The 18570-nt window shown below is 40.5% G+C and overlaps 1 protein-coding gene across 4 annotated transcripts in view; it reads left to right on the forward strand.

The window, feature by feature from the left end:
• The first annotated feature begins 228 nt into the window (after positions 1–228).
• Positions 229–18570, forward strand: part of LOC103183823 (speckle type BTB/POZ protein) — a 50654-nt gene continuing 32312 nt past the window's right edge. The window contains exons 1-2 of one of the 4 annotated variants that reach the window (XM_007901516.2): positions 229–357; positions 14633–14699. The gene's annotated coding sequence lies outside the window, so the exon portion shown is untranslated. The remainder of the gene's footprint in view (positions 358–14632; positions 14700–18570) is intronic. The other 3 variants (XM_007901518.2, XM_007901515.2, XM_007901519.2) reach the window with 3 other exon arrangements.

Raw genomic sequence — 18570 nt, forward strand, 5'->3', positions numbered from 1 at the left:
AGCGAAGCTTGCACCCTTGGAGTTGCCATATAAATGCAAATTGTATTGTACCGCAGCAGCATCACACACTGCTGCCCACCCATCCATTGCAGTGGCATTTAAAGCCCACTTTTGCCAGCATCAAAGATGGCGGCACCCGACTTCAAATAGTCACAGGCTGGCAAAAGCGCATGCGCAACGTGGCTGACGGCACCGCCTGGATCCTGCGGTGCCACGGGGTTGGAAGTGCGCAGGCGCGGAGACGCCATTTCCAGTTGGGGGCGCCGGATGCCAGGCTCCCGTTAACCCGTGAGGCGCCGGAGGGGGCGGAGAGTGAAAAGGTGCGCAGCGGAGCGAGCGAGCGAGCGGCCAGAGAGTGTGAGTGCGGTGAGGGAGAGAGGGGAGGGGTGGTGGGGGGGGAGAGAGAGAGTGGGGGGACTCGGCCTTCCCTGAGCGGGGGGCCTGGCCTGGGCCTGGGCCTGGGCAGGGAGTGCGCCTGGCACAGGCCCCTGCGTGTTTCCTCTTGAGGCTGCGGCAGCCCCGCAGGCCTCCCCTCCCCTCCCCTCCACACACTCACCCACGCCCCTCCCTCTCCTACACACGCATTCTCTCTCACCCCCCCATACACACACTCCCCCCTCCCCCCATACACACCCTCCCCCCCCATACACACCCCCCCCCCATACACACCCCCCCCCATACACACACTCCCCCCTCCCCCCAAACACACACTCCCCCCTCCCCCCATACACACACTCCCCCCTCCCCCCATACACACACTCCCCCCATACACACACTCCCCCCCCATACACACACTCCCCCTCCCCCCATACACACCCTCCCCCCCATACACACACTCCCCCCTCCCCCCATACACACCCTCCCCCCCCATACACCCCCCCCCCATACACACACTCCCCCCTCCCCCCATACACACCCTCCCCCCCATACACACCCCCCCCCATACACACACTCCCCCCTCCCCCCATACACACACACCCCCTCCCCATACACACACACCCCCACCCCCAAACACACACTCCCCCCATACACACACTCCCCCCCTCCCCCATACACACACTCCCCCCCCATACACACACCCCCCCATACACACACTCCCCCTCCCCCCATACACACACTCCCCCCTCCCCCCATACACACACTCCCCCTCCCCATACACACACACCCCCCACCCCCATACACACACTCCCCCATACACACACTCCCCCTCCCCCCCACACACACTCCCCCTCCCCCCATACACACACTCCCCCCACCCCCATACACACACTCCCCCCACCCCCATACACACACCCCCCCACCCCCATACACACACTCCCCCCCACCCCCATACACACACTCCCCCCCATACACACACTCCCCCCCCCCACACACACACTCCCCCCTCCCCATACACACACACCCCCACCCCCAAACACACACTCCCCCCATACACACACTCCCCCCTCCCCCACACACACACTCCCCCTCCCCCCATACACACACTCCCCCCACCCCCATACACACACTCGCCCCACCCCCATACACACACACCCCCCACCCCCATACACACACTCCCCCCATACACACACTCCCCCCCCCCACACACACACTCCCCCTCCCCCCATACACACACTCCCCCACCCCCATACACACACTCCCCCCACCCCCATACACACACACCCCCCACCCCATACACACACTCCCCCCTTCCCCATACACACACTCCCCCTCCCCCATACACACACTCCCCCCATACACACACTCCCCCACCCCCATACACACACACCCCCCACCCCCATACACACACTCCCCCGCACCCCCATACACACACTCCCCCCTCTCCCCATACACACCCTCCCCCCATACACACACAGACACACACTCCCCCCTCCTCACCCCCTCCCCCATACACACACAGACACCCCCCTCCTCACCCCTTCCCCCATAGACACACACACACCCTCCTCACCCCCTCCCCCATACACACACAGACACACACTCCCCCCTCCTCACCCCCTCCCCTATGCACACAGACACACATTCCCCCCACCCCCATACTCAGACACACACTCCCCCCTCCCCTATACAGAGACAGACCCTCACCCCCCCCAGACACACACTACCCACCACCCCTCCTCTACATGCACACACAAATAAACTTTCAACTTCATGCGACTCTTATGGGGGGTGTATGTGTATGAGGGGGGAGAGAGTGTGTGGGGAGTGTATGTGTGGGGGGGTAAGAGAGAGTGTGTGGGGAGTATGTATGAGTGTGATGGGGAGAATTGGGAGTGGGGTGGTGTGTGTGGTGGGGGAGTTTATGTGTGGGGATGGGGAATTTGGGGGCGGGGGAGTGCATCTGTGAGACTGGGATGTGGATGCAAGTGATGGCTATGCATGTAGGGGTGTATATGTGTAGGTATGTAGGTATGTATTTATTATTTATTATATGTGTGTGTAAGTATGTAGGTATGTGATTATGTATATATGTGTGTGTAAGTATGTAGGTATGTGAATATATGTATGTGTGAGTAAGTATGTAGGTATGTGTTTATATGTATGTGTGTAAGTATGTAGGTATGTGATTATGTATGTATGTGTGTGTAAGTATGTAGGCATGTGATTATGTATGTGCGTAAGTATGTAGGTATGTGTTTATATGTATGTGTGTAAGTATGTAGGTATGTGATTATGTATGTATGTGTGTGTAAGTATGTAGGCATGTGATTATGTATGTGCGTAAGTATGTAGGTATGTGTTTATATGTATGTGCGTAAGTATGTAGGTATGTGTTTATATGTATGTGCGTAAGTATGTAGGTATGTGTTTATATGTATGTGCGTAAGTATGTAGGTATGTGAATATGTATGTATTTGTGTGTAAGTATGTAGGCATGTGATTATGTATGTGTGTAAGTATGTAGGTATGTGTTTATATGTATGCGTGTAAGTATGTAGGTATGTGTTTATATGTATGTGCGTAAGTATGTGTTTATATGTATGTGTGTGTAAGTATGTAGGTATGTGTTTATATGTATGTGTGTGTAAGTATGTAGGTATGTGTTTATATGTATGTGTGTAAGTATGTAGGTATGTGATTATGTATGTATGTGTGTGTAAGTATGTAGGTATGTGTTTATATGTATGTGCGTAAGTATGTAGGTATGTGTTTATATGTATGTGCGTAAGTATGTAGGTATGTGTTTATATGTATGTGCGTAAGTATGTAGGTATGTGTTTATATGTATGTGTGTAAGTATGTAGGTATGTGCTTATATGTATGTATATGTGTGTAGGTATGTGTTTATATGTATATGTGTGTAGGTATGTGTTTGTATGTGTATGTGTGTAAGTGTGTAGGTATGTGTTTATATGTATGTGTGTATGTAGGTATGTGTTCATATGTATGTTTTGTAACTGCAGGTATGTGTTTATATGTATGTGTGTACGCGCGCGCGCGCAGGCTTTGGTGGGTGGGGTGCATCATCTCTGGATTTGTGTGTTGAGAAGGGAAATGCATGTGGGTGGGTGGAGGGAGAGAGTGTGTATGTGAGTTCTTTCTCTCTCTTGTCGTTCTGAGTACTGGTGTGGGAGGGGAGTTGACTCCTGTCTGTTGTAATGATTTTGATAGCAAAACAAAAGGTCGTTTTCTCTCTGCCCTGATACTATGAGCTGGGCAGTGAACCAGCGGATAGTTCATTTACTGGCCATGAGGAAAGTGTTGAAGTAAATATCAACTATATAAATATATATATAAAGCTATATCAAATGTGAGGATTATTATTATTAATGTTGAAGGTTATTTACATGTGGCCTCTCTCTTCATAAAATGTAAACCTCTCACTGAATTAAATCTACCTACATTAAGGAATATTGTTTGGCGTTAAGGATTAGGTGACAGTTTGTTGCCTCAAATGTTTGCGGAAATTTTTTGTTGTGTTTGGGAAAACAGAGGTTGACTCCTATTTTTGTTGCTCTATTATTATTTGAGGGTACCGAGGATGAGTTAGATTTATTAGGTTTGCAGTTCAGTCCTGAATGGATACTGTTATCGTTTTTCTCCAGGTCACAGTAACTCTGATGTCATAGCACTTACCCTATGACAAGATAAAAGTAGTTTAACTACCATTAAATGTACTACAGCTCAGGACGATAAAGATCCTCTCTCTCCCAGTGTCCTGGCCAACATTCCCCCAAATAAATTTGGTCACTTGTTTCATGGCTCTCTGTGGCACATTGGTTTTATTGAGTTAGGTGATAGTATGGAATGTCCATGGGGAAGAGGAGTATTAGCAATGGTCTGGCAAAATATTACATTGACTGGAAAGGTCATATTTAGATATGTTTATGTGTGATTGTGATGCTCATGATCGCCAAAAGACTGGCAGACTCCTGTATTATCTATCTGCATTTATATAGCGCCGTTTCATACGGGGTAGAGTTTAGGATCACTGATGAAGAATATCTACTTCAGAAGTCCTATTTTTTACAATTTTAAAGGGGTTCTGATCATCGCAAATATCTCTCGAGGGCTTATGCAGTATTTTAAGCTTCAAAGGTACTTTTTTGATTTTTCCTGATTGTTTGCCTTAAGTTTTAGACAATTTTGTTCATTGCTTTTTAAATGTGTAGCGATGACCATTCTCTTCTAGATGCCTTAGTCAGCTCTTCTAGTGCAGTTAAGGATGGGAAGGAATCTTGTTTACAGCAGCAATTTCTTTTCCCTTTTATGAGGAGCAGAATGATCAGGAGATGATCTGGATCTGTCTGACCCTGGGAGGCAGGGGATTCCTCTATCAGTGCTGTTGCTGTCAGTGGAGTACAGATGAAATTAGAAGATTTTGGGTTATACAATGTAATATATTTATAATTTTTCTTTCATAGTTTGGGAGATTGTTTATAGTGTAGATGAAATAGTCCTTTAGACCATTTGGAATTTAAAATGTGAGTTATTGCAGGAATTACAGTATATCTAATAATCTTTGTATTTGATGTAGCACCTTATCATGTCTTTGAGACGTCTCAAATATCTAATAACCCACGGGGAATTAATGGTGTTCTATATTTTTTGTATGGAATTAATCTAATTTTGGAGATTACAGGACTTCCTGTGTCATATGAGTGCATCTTTTACATGGGAGATTGGCTCGCTGCTTTCAGTTTACTTCAAGGTATCTTTTGTTTCTAATATTATACAGATTTACTTGCACCTCCAACGCAGGCTGACTGTAGAGCTTTCCATGTTGCTCTGAAATGTTGGGTGGAGGTGTACTTGATTTAGGACCAGTTTAATGACCCCAGATCTTATTGTACATTTATTCACATCATATGACGTGTAGTGCCACCGGGTTAAATGGATTATCTTGTGTATATTGTAAACCATTCTGCTGCATTATCTTTGCCAGGATAGCTTTGAAGCAATTGAAACAACCTTTTGTTTGGATTCAAATTTTGAAACGTTGATCCACTTGCGATAATTGAACACAATAGTCAAAGGATCCTAAGAGAAAAATCCAACAGAAGGTCATCTACTGTATTATCTGTTGTCGTTTTGTCAATTGTATACACTTTTAGTTATTTCCTCCATATTTATGAATTAAGCACCCACAATACAGACTATCAGAATTATCAATATTATTTTATTCTTTTTCCTTAGAGAACAAGTTCTTTGAAGAATTCTCTGTCCTGATTGAAAAACAAAACTTGAATGGACTAAATATAAAATTAACACTTCCACAAGCAATCATGTCATGGAAGTCGACATTTTGAGTCTATTCAGTTTGAAATTTCAAAGTACAGGATGTTTAAAGACTGAAGTCTTTGTACTCTGCTGGAAAGGTTTAAGATAAATTCATCATTTCTGGCCTAAGATTCTATGGGAAGATAAATCTGCTGTTTCTTTGGAGGAAGGGAGTTGTCTTCTTCCATCTTGTTTACTGAGCGCTATAAGTAGTGTAAGATAAGGTGAACACTGGTGAAATTACTGCCTTTTAATTTTGGGAGGGGAAAATGAAAGCAAATTAATTTAAAACAAATAAGTTCCTGCAGCAGAGAATTATTGCATCTCTCGTAGTCAATCTGAAATCCTATGCAGTGTTGACAAGGTGCAATATCAAATGCAAGGATTATAATACGATAATATTCATTAGGTTTGGTGCATTTCACGTCAGGAGGTTGTCTGAAAGTAAAAGTTAAAGTAAATTCTATTGTATTTTTTGTAGACGAAGGTGGCAGCAAACTTGTGGTTAGATAAGGGTTAACCAGACTCGTGAAGTTAATTGACTACTTTGATGCCTCCGTTCATTTGAGGCAATATTTTAAAGCTATTTTATCTCCAACTGAAGATCTAGATCCATATAAGCTCCAACAGAATTTAATAGGAAATTTGTAAAGAGCATTTGTAAAGTATTTGATTTTAAAAATGTCTAATCCGCAGAAATGGGGGAGGGGTTAATGTTGAAAAAGTGTTCATGAGCACATTATGCCAGGAGATCCTGCAGAGTTTAAACAATGAGCCATTCAGAAGTCTTTCAATATTTGTTAACTCAGAAGTGTTTGTTTAAGAAAAAGTCAATTGTGGTTAGAACAGACTAATATCTTGAAACCTTTTACATAGAATAATTTTGGGTGAGCTGAAAAATTGGTGTTCACCCGTCCAGAATTCCTGTGTTTTTTGTCCAAATGGCAGATCTGAAAATCTGACAGATATTTTACTTTCTCCAGCAGCTTTGTGATTAGTTTTTCTAAAAGGCTATGAAGCATCGGGAAATATTATCTTGCACCAATGGTGTACCCTGGAGTATAATTATTACATAGGTGTGTCTGTGACATTGAAGAGAACTTTGTTCATCCCACACATATTATCCATGATTAAGTTACAACAACTTGCATTTATATAGCACTCTTTCCAAATAGGATAATGTCTCTTTGTTCACAAAGATAGTGTAAGATGCTGAACGAAGGAGGCGGGGGTAACTAAGCATATATTTTTTCTTCTCCCTCAGCGCCTTGGGATGTCCTCCCAATGTGAAAGGCGCTTTACAAATGTCATTTTGTTGTTGTTGTAAAGTTTGCTATAGAATGCCAGTCGATATTCTCACTTTTGGCTTCCAAATTTGAAAGAAAGCATTATATTTTGCTCATAATAAGTCTGCGGAGTTATATTATTGTACTTGTGTATAGCTCGGAACGTACAATACTGCACCAAGCCATCCAAGAATCTATTTGTTATTCTTCAAAAATGTAGATTGTCTCATGCTGTTTGGAAGATACTGTAATGTGGTCTGACAAGGGTTGTACAACACAGATTAAGACCTTTTGACCCATTGTGTTTGTACTGATTCATTGACCTGCTTTTTCCCCAAACCCCTACACATTACTCCTTTTTAGATATCTATCTAGTTCTCTCTTAAAAGCTAATGTGGATTCTGCCTCAACCACTGCACCCGGTAAGTCATTCAACATTCTAACAGGACAAGTTTCACCCAAAAAATATACAGTCAATTCACTTTATTCTGTGAAGCGCGTTAGATGTCTCGAAGACCCGATAAGGCACAATATCAAATAATAATAATAATCGTTGTATTTGATGCAAGGATTAGTATTATTATAACCCTAGTTAGGCTTTTCTTGTTTTCAGATTTGAAATAACTTTTTTCTAAACTACTTGTGTGTTCTGACTGGGTGCGTGTATGCCATTTGGCACGTCCAAATCTCAGGATTTTCACTTGCAAAGGACTTTAAGTGGCACACACTTTTTCTCACTCTGTTAAGCTGTCTGCAAATTTAGCCTTGGTAAAGTTTCTTTAACACGATTGCTGCAAGTGTGTGAGAATGAATTCCACATATTATCTCAAGATTACTAATGCAGTAATAATATGACTACAGTGCTGTCAGTGGGAGCCTGGTTAAGTAAATGAAGAAGTCATCTGTCTCCAAAGAGGCAAAGCTTCAAAAGGGGTGGCTTTTTAAACAAAAATAATTTTTTAAATTAATTAATTAAATTAATTTGGCCACTCAATCCATGATTGTTTGTGGGACGCTGCTGTGCGCAATTGACTGCTGCGTTTTGCCCACAAATATACAGTAAATTCACTTTACAGTATATTCTATGAAGCGCTTTGAGACATCTAGAAGATCTGTAAAGCGCTATATCAAATGCAAGGATTATTATTATTATTTTGCTCCCCCCCCCCCCCCCCCCCCCCCCGGGGCAGTGATGCCCTGATGATAGTGTATTTGTAAACGGAAACGTACAGGCCGAGGCAGCCTTGTTTAGCTGAAAGACAGATTCAGCTTGCCTGGACAGGCTTATGAACCATTGTAGCTCTTGCGATCATGTGTGTGTGGACTGATGTGGGGCTGTTGAGCAATGCTGTATGAATAGGTTTCTGTTTTATTTCCGTATCAGATAACCTTTATACTAAGAATAACCTACTTGAAAGACTTTAAGCCCATGCTTCATGATAAAGTAGGACAGAGTATGCAGTGTTCTGTAAATGAAACTGCATGTATCACTGAATAATTGGTTATTTTAAAATGTGTGAACTAAACTATCAAAGGCTAATGTCAAAATACTGGGAGCTGTCTACTCTGCTGTTGTGTAAGTATGCTTCAAATTTCTTTCCTGCGTCGTAATAGCATGGGATTCCTGTATGATAATGCGATTGGTTTGTGTGTCTTAGTACCGTAAGTTATCATTGACGTTATCTTTTGGAGCCATTGGAGTTCTCTGTTTTTCCCCAAAGAGGTTAGTTTCTCTTTTGTGCACCTCCCAGTTAACCAATAGATTATTCAGTAGGTGGATAGACAGCTTTGGGGCCTTCATTAATGCTGTTTTCTGCTACTAAGTGCAGAGATTCCAGAATTCCATTTATTGTCTCTATGAGAACAGTGTATTGCAGGATATGATTAATGCAGCAGGACATGAATAAAGAGAATCTTCCAATTCAAGAGCAGTAGGAAATTTATACCACAATCCAAAATCAACACTTCATACCATCATCCTTTAAATGCATTTTATAAAGGCAACACATCTTTAGATACGGAAGTTAAGCTGTACTTCATGCAGACGATTACATCTTCTCTAAATGGGAGTGTGGCTATTATTGTATCATGCAGAAGTTCTTCACATTTTACCATCACCAAAATAATAAGTGTCTAAACAAGTTTGGTATTTATCTGCTCCTGTTTTTTCTTCATTCTGAACTTGAAACAGCAAAGTTTTAATGGTGGATGTAACAACAGCCCCTTCATGAGTTTAGGAACTTCAGAAGTTGAGTGATTATAATAATAATCTTTGCATTTGATATAGCACCTTATCACGTCTTAGACGTCACAAAGCACTTCACAGAATATACTGTAAAGTGGATTGACTGTATATTTTATGGGCGAAATGTGGCAGCCAATTGCGCACAGTATTTGTAAATACAGTAAATGTACATATTTGTGTGGAAGATGGTTTGCTTTCATTAAGTTTCCAGGTCACTATATTTTATACAAGTTGTAATGATGCGGCAAGCAAAGTGACCACTCATTTTTTTAAATACAATATTTACTTCAGTTACTGGTTCAACAGGAGTAGTAAGGTTTCAAAGGTGGTTAGGATCCAATTGTAAAATACAAGTAAAATTCTGACACTTGAGCTCGTACCAGGAAGTAAAAACAGAACTTTTTAATTGACCACTGAAGAGAGTGGCTTTCCTGGGTTTAATTTTGGCTTCTTTCATGATGTGATCTACACACATGCTTTTTTCATTCATTCTGACAAGAGCAATAGTTGACACAGTTAAATGGGCGATTTTTAACATTTGACATGCATTCTAGTTATTGTTCTTGTCCAAAATCTCCAGTATTTTTTTTAAGCCCTCTGAGATGCCATCCGACGTGAAGGACGCTATATAAATGCAGGTTGCTATTGTTAAAAAAATATAATTTTACAATTGAAAGGTTGTTAAAGTAGACTTGGAATGGAAACGGACATTCTTTCTACCTCAAATAATGGTGGCAATTTTTGATCAACTCATCAAAATAAACTCAAAGAACCAGCTAAATTGATTCAATACATTCGATTTGGATCAGTGGTAATTTTCTAGTCAATCCTTTGTAACTTATTTGAAGTTGTATCATAATTTAATTGGTTATTCAAAGTAGGAATACTGGTCCTGTCAATTTAGGGGAGTCTTTTCTTTTGGCTCAATAACTATTCCAACTATGTTTGTATGATTATAAGGTGTAGGATATTGATAAAGAAAAGTACAGTGAATCCTGTGAAGTGCTTTGAAATGTCAATTCAGGTTCAACATCACATTTCCTTGGGCAGGAGGGATACAGTGTGGATTACAAATAATTTGTTTTTACGGTGATGCTCACAGATTTTATTTTATTTTGCATTGTTAGCAATGTAAAATAAAGCAACGTTCAATTTCATCTCCATCACAATCTTCACTGTGTAGTGATTTTTAAAAAAAACACTAATTCAAAATCCAAGTTGCTGAAGACTTGCACGAACATCTTATCGGGTCTTTAAGGCAGTAATTCAGTTGTGGGTGTGGGATGGGGGGTTCTGCTGATTTCATATATGTCCTTCTAAGAATCTCTCAATTAAATTACTCATGGAAAGGATACAGAGTATAGTATAGTCTGTGTTGAACATGCCCAACCACATATCAAGCTAGGTAAATGGACGATTATTTAATCGTATTTTAACAGTAATATAAAAATAAATGGAAGGAGAATGATTGTCCATATTGCTTTATACTGAACAGCTCATATGTTTTCAGTTCATGGAGTAATAGATTTGAAGGGCATTGATTTTTTTTTAGCTGTGCTTGGACAGTTATTCATGGTGCTCAAAATCATTTATCTCTGGGGATTGACTTGTTTTGAGTAAATCTGTGGGTGCTAAATTGTGAGAATGTGGGAATCCTGGCTCAATTTTCCCAACCAGGGACTTAGAGGCTAACTGTAACGTCCAAACTATTGCCATGGTTGAGATCAATTTACTCAATACATGTTTCACACCTATGAATCTGTGGTTTAGTGCTACGCTTGATACCGTTAACCACCAGGTCAGCAGGGAGCATAAAATCCAGTCCAGTGTGATGATAAATTTGCAGCTGTTTGCTGCAGTATTTTCCATTTATTTCTGGGTTGAACCCAGACCAATTGAAAGTTCAATTTTCCTATGAATGGTATTTATTACAAAACAGAATTTTCTGTCAGTGTTCACTTGAAACTGATAACATTTTAAGTCATTGTTGTCGTAGAAATTTACAGAACTAGAAAAGATAATTGCAGTGCCATCCGGCTAGTTTCAAAGTTCAAACAAGAGTTGCAGCTTTTGTCTTCAGTATATTTTAAAAATTTGGCCCAATGCCATGTTGGTTCTGAAACGTGCTACAAATTGGTAAGAGGCTGGTTCGTATCTGACTTCACATGGGCTTAGAACACTTAGGTATTCAGTGGACGCCAAATGCTTTGACTCAAAGGGCAAATTGACATTACGAGTTCCTGCAAGCTGTTGAGTTACTAAGCTGCAAAAGCAGAGGCCAGTTTAACGCATTTTAAAAATCCGGAGAATCTGCGAAGAGTAAACTTTGCATGAAATATTTGCATTGATGGAAGGGCACTTTTGTGGCTGAAAGAACATTATGTTTGAATCAGAATATTTGATGAGGTAGATTGTGGGTTGGTGTTGGCAGTAAAATTGTATATTTTTCACTGTACTGAAACACTTCTGGTTTAGCAGGTACCAACCTGTATGTTTTATGTGGGCTGGAGTTTTGCTACCTGTTACTTTTTGGATTCTTTCTTAACTTAGTACGTTGGAACTTGTCATTATAATTGCTGGGTTTCAAAGCGCGTATGGTAATGTTGTTCTAAAAAGCAGGTGAAGATGGTGTTCAATGTAATCTTCGTGGTCTAAATGATAAATGGTCTTTTTTTGCAAGGAATTAAATCCCAGGTACCAATACTGTTGCTTGGTATTAAATGAAGAAAATAATATGCTTGGTGTATGGTGAGGATTTGGGGTATGAGAGGTTAGTTGGCAGCCAGTTACCTAGGTTGCAAATACTACAGATGTGTGTTTGTAATATCAGACTACATTTGAAGCCAGAAATTCGATTGAATTCATGAAAAGACAGTTTTTATTGTTCAAACATGCTTAGTGATTGAGTGATCAAAGCTTCCTTAGTACCCAGTGAATTTTTCAATGGAGCATGATATCTGAAAATGATTTTAAGTGATTTGGTTTTCACTTCACTAAGGCTCTTCATTGCAGAATCACTCTGCTGCCTTCTATCATTCTATCTTCAGATACCATTCCTAATGGAGGTACTGTATTTGTAAGGGGAGGGTTGAAGTACTGACTATTAGACTACATTTCTTGTGGATATAAAAGGCTAGGAACCTAACCTGCATCTAAATTAATGGTTTCAATTTACTATGTAATGTTCTGCTGTGTTTTGAAGATTGCTATCAAATCGAGATGGAAAAGATGTGCGTTATTCATAGCACTGTCTTAATTTTTCTAAAGTAGTTTTGTTTTGGCACAAGTTTTGAAAATATAACGACATTTTAAATAAAGCTATGAATCAAGGCTACCAGTGTAGGTTTCTACCACTTTCATTTAAATTACTGAAGACATGATAGTTTAAAATGTTAACTATTTTGTTCATACAATAATATTTTGTCCTTTGAGTCTGGGTGTACTATCTATCTACATCTGCACAATACCTCAGCTAATCTTAAAACAGTCTAAAGTCACTGTGCTAATGGATTGTAAGATTGGAGGAAAACCTTTCATAAAGGCCAATTTATTCCTGGCGTAAAGTGGAAAAATACCTTTTTTTTCAAGAAGCTTAAACTGCAGGAAGATGACCACTACATATATGCAGCACTCCCCCAGGACCCCAGTGGAGTGTCAGCGTTCCTAGACTATGAGTTTGGATTCAAGTGTGAAGCTTGAACCCACAACTTTCTGCCCAGACACTGGTGCTACCAAATCAGCCAAGCTTTTTTGGGGTTCAGCTGGGTGTCTGACATGTGAACCAAGCTGGCACGTGGACAGGTAGCAGATAAATAGATTTGTTTCTATGACTGACATGAATTCTCACATAGGTTTGGTAACAAATAAGGGTGTGTTTTATTCTATGATCTGTAGCAATATTTGTGGTGCTCTTTATTTGACGAACATGATTCGGTAGCATTTGCTGCACAGTATATTGGGTGAGGTGGTTAAATATCTACTAAATGGGTTAATTTGCTTCAAACAATGTCTTAAATATTGGAATTAAATCAAATTTCTTGCTTTGTGAACACTGAAAAGAATGAACAAATTGACTAGATCCCCAGAGTCTGGGATAAACTGTCTGATCTCAAGAACAAGGTGCAAGTGTCTGAATGAAGAGAGGTTTTAGAATGAGGATGAACGTCTGTGGCCAGATTAGAGGAATTACACTGGGTTGAATGAGTTTCCTAATTTGTTTTACTTGCAGTTTGGGTAGAAGCCAAAAGAACCACCAAAACTGGGGAGCTTTTCTATGGTTTGTTTAAAATGGAAGAGGTAGCAAATTCACCAGATTGCCTGTGGATCATCTTCTCCTACAGGTGTGCACGCTTGTGGAGTTTTGTAGCTCAGTGGTTGGAGCGCTCGCCTCGCAAGTGAGAAACCTGGGTTCGATTCCCGGTAGGGCGAAACGTTGGGCAAGTTTCCTCACTCCACACGCCTCTGTTTACCGAGCAGTAAATAGGAACCCTGTAGTTAGTCGATTAACGGATCGCTTTTCCGGGTGCAATAATTCCTTCATAAAAAATTGGTCACTCAATCCACGATTGTTTGTGGGACGCTGCTGTGTGCAATTGGCTGCCGTATTTCGCCCACAAAAATACAGTCAATTCACTTTATAGTGTATTCTGTGAAGCGCTTTGAGATGTCTGGAAGACATGATAAGATGCTGTATAAAATGCAAGGATTATTATTATAGGTGAGGAGCGTTATAAAAGCAGGAAGGAAAAGAAAACCTTCACGTGTGATCTTGGTTGTCCTGGCTATCTGGCTAGGTTTTCCTGTTTTGAAATTGAGATTCCTGGGACCTTGTTAAGGTGCCAGTTTTGTGGGTTGAAACATCAAGGTAGCCTTGGAAGCCAATGAATAACAGGGAATGCTGAATTCCCAGCTTCCCCCTCCATTGCCTTACCCCACCTTTCCTCTACTACTTTCTCAAACTGTACCAATCAGGCTACTCCCTCATCAACCTGCTTCACCACCCAGCTACACCATCTGCATTCGTGCTTTCAGTGTATATCTTACCCAACTCTCTGGAATTCCATCCCAGAGCCCTTTGACGGGCCCTTTCCTTGTCTCCTTCGAGGTTTGCCTCAAAACCTTGCTGTTTGACCGCACTTTTGGCCATCTTTGACACGCTCCTCATCCCCTCTTGGCCCCAGCCAGCTCGGGTGCAAACCCTGGACTATCCCAACACCTTGGAACGTCCTCCCGACCTAAAAATGTAAATTTGTGTTGTATTATTTTAGTTTGTCACCAATTACCTTGTTCAAAAGCATTCTGTTTTACCCTACGATATTCCAAATTGATATCCACTGGATAGTTTTTTTAAAAAAATACGTAACCCTTTTTATGTTTACAGGTATGGCGCTACCTGAATATTGGGATAACATTTTTCTCTTGTGTTGGAACACATACAAACAGTAAAGGTGAGTCTTAATACAATTGTGTGACTTTTGACTTTGTTGAGTCCACTTTGACGTCAACGGGTTTAAAACAATTTCCTGTTTTGAGAAGGAACACAATCTCATTTTTTATATAGTCTAGTGTGTTAGGTCAAGATTTAATTATCAAATCCATTAGTGTTTAAGACTCCTGTTATATTTTAACTTGCTGCTAGACACCTGAAGATGTATATCTCTACTTGGTACTTGAAATTTACATTCCATAGCAAAAGGCAAAACAGAAAACCTGAAGGAGTAAGAGCTAGATTTCTATATTATGAAGGAGGATTGATGATCAGTGTAGAGGTTAATCTATACACTAAGCAGCAAAATGTGTGGGGATTATCCACTCCACAACCATACAGGGAAACTGTCACATACCATAAACAGTTCTCCCCATAACAAATTTGTTGTGGTAGCACTTGTGAAGTGGAGTGAATGAGTGATGGTATTTTTTGCCTGAACCTTGGAATGTACCAGGGATTTGTGGGTCTTTCCCTAAATTTATTAATATATTACCAGGATTTAACTAGATAACTTCTTGTTAGGAGAAAAAAACACATACAAGATTTCGCCCACAAAATATACAGTCGATTCACTTTACAGTATATTCTGTGAAGCTCTTTGAGACGTCTCAAAGACGTGATAACACGCTATATCAAATACAATAATTATTATTATAAGGTTTGGCAATGACTGCCAAACCAGGCAAGATCCAGAGACTCCATCCAGTGGGACAGTCATTCAATGTAGGCAACACTTTGCCCAATGCCAAAACTGCATTAGTGGCTTGGAAGCTAAGAAGAGACAGTAAGTGTGAAGCAACAACACAATGAGATAAGATATGTTTTTCCTTGGAGAAATGCTGAAGATGAATCATTCTAATACTGTAATTACAGAATTAAGCTGCCACTGCTGCAGTGACAGCTACTTGGATAATTGTGGAAATTTGAGTCCACAGCTCATTCAGAGAGTTGTCAACAGATCCATCTGCCATGTGTCCTTAACACTAACAACAGCTCACCACCTCTTCTCTGGGGAGTAAAATTCAGATTCAATCTAATTCTCCTCCCCGGCCTGCTACCATTCACCTATTTATTTCTTGCAAGACTGAGTGATATTCACGCTTAAAGTTTCTTATTGCATATTAATGCCTGGTTTATACTGAACCTGTGTTACATAGCAAAAGAAGTCAGATCATGTGCAATGCACAAAAACCTGAGAGAACCTGTATTTGTTTGGGCTTTGCATAAATAACTGCAGCAAAAGGCTGGGGCTGCACCCGAATAATCACCAGCTTTGCTCCCAAACATTTTTGTTTTCATCTTACTTTGCTGATCTGATCTTTGAATCGCAGGACGCACTTTGAACAAGAGAAACATTTTGCTATAGTTTTGCAGTTTGGAAAAGGACTGCTTAATCAGGAAGAGAATGACTTGAGTGTTCCACCTTTTTGACAGTCCCAGAGTTTACCAAATTTTACGCTCATTTGCAGAATGAGATCGATACTGGTTCTGTGCACGGGTGGAATTTAAGAAATTGACACTGACCATTCGGTTACTGAGAGCGCCATTGACAGAAGAGTGTTCTGACATCCAGCATTAGGATTAGTGTTCAAGCCAGGCCATTTATTTATCCCTTTGGGTTAGGTGTCAGAAGTCAACCTGAATTGTAAACTCAGCACAAGTTAGGAATAAAAGAGGTGTTTTGTTCCTATCCCACTAAACGCACTACCTATAACTGTTGCTGAATTCCACTGCCAAACCTGCAAATGTTCAGCAGCTGCCACCTGTCTTCTCTCTTTACAGCAGTCTTGCCAGCATTTATGATTATTTATTTTAGAGTCAAATTATTATTTTTTTAAAAGATCAGAGCTAAAATATTCTGTTTTTTCCTGCTCTTTCCATAGGGTGGGTGCTGTCACATATTTTCATATGTCTCTATTGCCTCATTACACAGAATTTTTGAAAATTCTATTAAGTGTAAATGGTGGGATGATATATGGGAAGCAGCGAATGTTGTGACGGTCTTGTTTTTGTCCTCTTGCAGCTTGGCTGATGACCTCCTGATTCAGGAAATTAACCCTCAAACTAAATAGGTCAACTATCTTGCAATACTTGGAATCTGCAGGATAGTTTTGTGTCTTAAGTATAAACAGGATATCAGATTGACAGTGGTCAATCTGCTCCTATTATACTTGTCTTCCGGTGTACTTTCTTGTGCTGGACTTGGGCTGATGCCCACGATTGAATTTTGCTCATTGTGCAGCTTTGAACTTTCATAAATCTCAGATTTTCCTAAGTTTGTCCTCTGTACATGCACATCACCACTGCTGTTGGACATTGCTGTTCGTATTTGACTGCCACGTTTCGCCCACAAAATATATGGCCACTACACTTTACAGTGTATCCTGTGAAGTGCTTTGAGACGTCGCGAAGGCATGATAAGGCACTATATCAAATGGAAGGATCATTATTATTGTTATCACTGATACCTTTGCCGAATCCATTACTTGATCGGCCTCTATCTAAATGACAGTAGCTTTCACTACAGTTATTTAGCGTATGGCTCTTACTTTTAATAGAGTGAACACGTTGATACAGTATGTTCTTATTTGTTCCAATTTTAGGGCTTATTGCACAACATTTATATTGGTGGGCTGGTTGTTTAGCACCTACTGCTCGGGTCTAAAGTTCTTCTTTTTGGGAGTTTTGCTGGATTGTTATTTCTGATTTCATCAACTTGCATTTCCATAGAAAGTTTATATTCTTCAATGCTTGCCTCTGGGTTATTGGGTTATATGGTCTGATTTTAGTCATTACCAATTCAGGACAAATTATGTGACCATTTAATAGAGTGAACATTGTGCATATTTCTCCATATCCATGTAGGTTATACAAACTTGATCAAATTAGTGGTTTCTTGCTTGATCACAATTTCAAGCAAATATAGTTTCGTACAGTATATCATATGCAAATCGTGTTAATTTGTCTTAAAATTATGTTGCTCTACGATGTAATGGGTTCTGCTTCTGAATGGCGAAAGTAATATGATACAAAATATCCCATATCCTATCACATCTATTTACTGAGATCTAGTATAAACCTTCTAAGGAAAGGTTTAGGTTTTCAGTGATATTAACAGCTTGAACAGTACATACGTGTGTTTGGATTTGGCAGGAGGAGAGTTTCTCTATCTATTGAAGCAATATGCCACAGTTTATAAATTTACCTTTGTTCCTGGGAGATTTAATATTGGCTGACATCAGTTTTAAACATAGCAGTTATTTTCAGCCAGAAGCTTCTGTCGCTGATTCTGTTTCTTAGCCATTCTGTAGGAGTAGAAGTGTACAGCCTTAGTACTTGAAAGCACCTTGACAATCTACCACAAACTATTATCATTAGATCATACAACTCTGTGAAATCAAGCGCTCCAACATGCAATCCTGTGTGAAGGGTGCTGTTATATACTGTAAATGCAAGTTGTTCAACAGAACTGTGTTCACTTCAGTTGGAATGATCTTTATTTGAAGTTTGAAACACTCAAGTTTTTTTTAACAAAAATGAAGTTCACGACATGGGTCATAGTTTAGGATAAGTTGATATATTGCAAAACAGTTGGAACAACATCCATTCTGCAGAGGAAGTTGATGGTGATCGAATTCAGATTTTATTTCAATCCAGCTGTCTTTCTGTTTGGGGCTTTTTTCGGCTGTTTGCCATTTTTGTTGGGTGTTGCTTTAACACTAAGTTACTGACTCTATTTGAAATGCAAAACACAGTGGGGTCTGCTGCAGATACAGATACAGGGAGTTACAGCTGTACTTGAGTGTGAATACTCATTGATTTATGTTTTT

This window comes from Callorhinchus milii, unplaced genomic scaffold (assembly GCF_018977255.1).
Source record: "Callorhinchus milii isolate IMCB2004 unplaced genomic scaffold, IMCB_Cmil_1.0 Scaffold23, whole genome shotgun sequence".
Classification (NCBI taxonomy): domain Eukaryota; kingdom Metazoa; phylum Chordata; class Chondrichthyes; order Chimaeriformes; family Callorhinchidae; genus Callorhinchus; species Callorhinchus milii.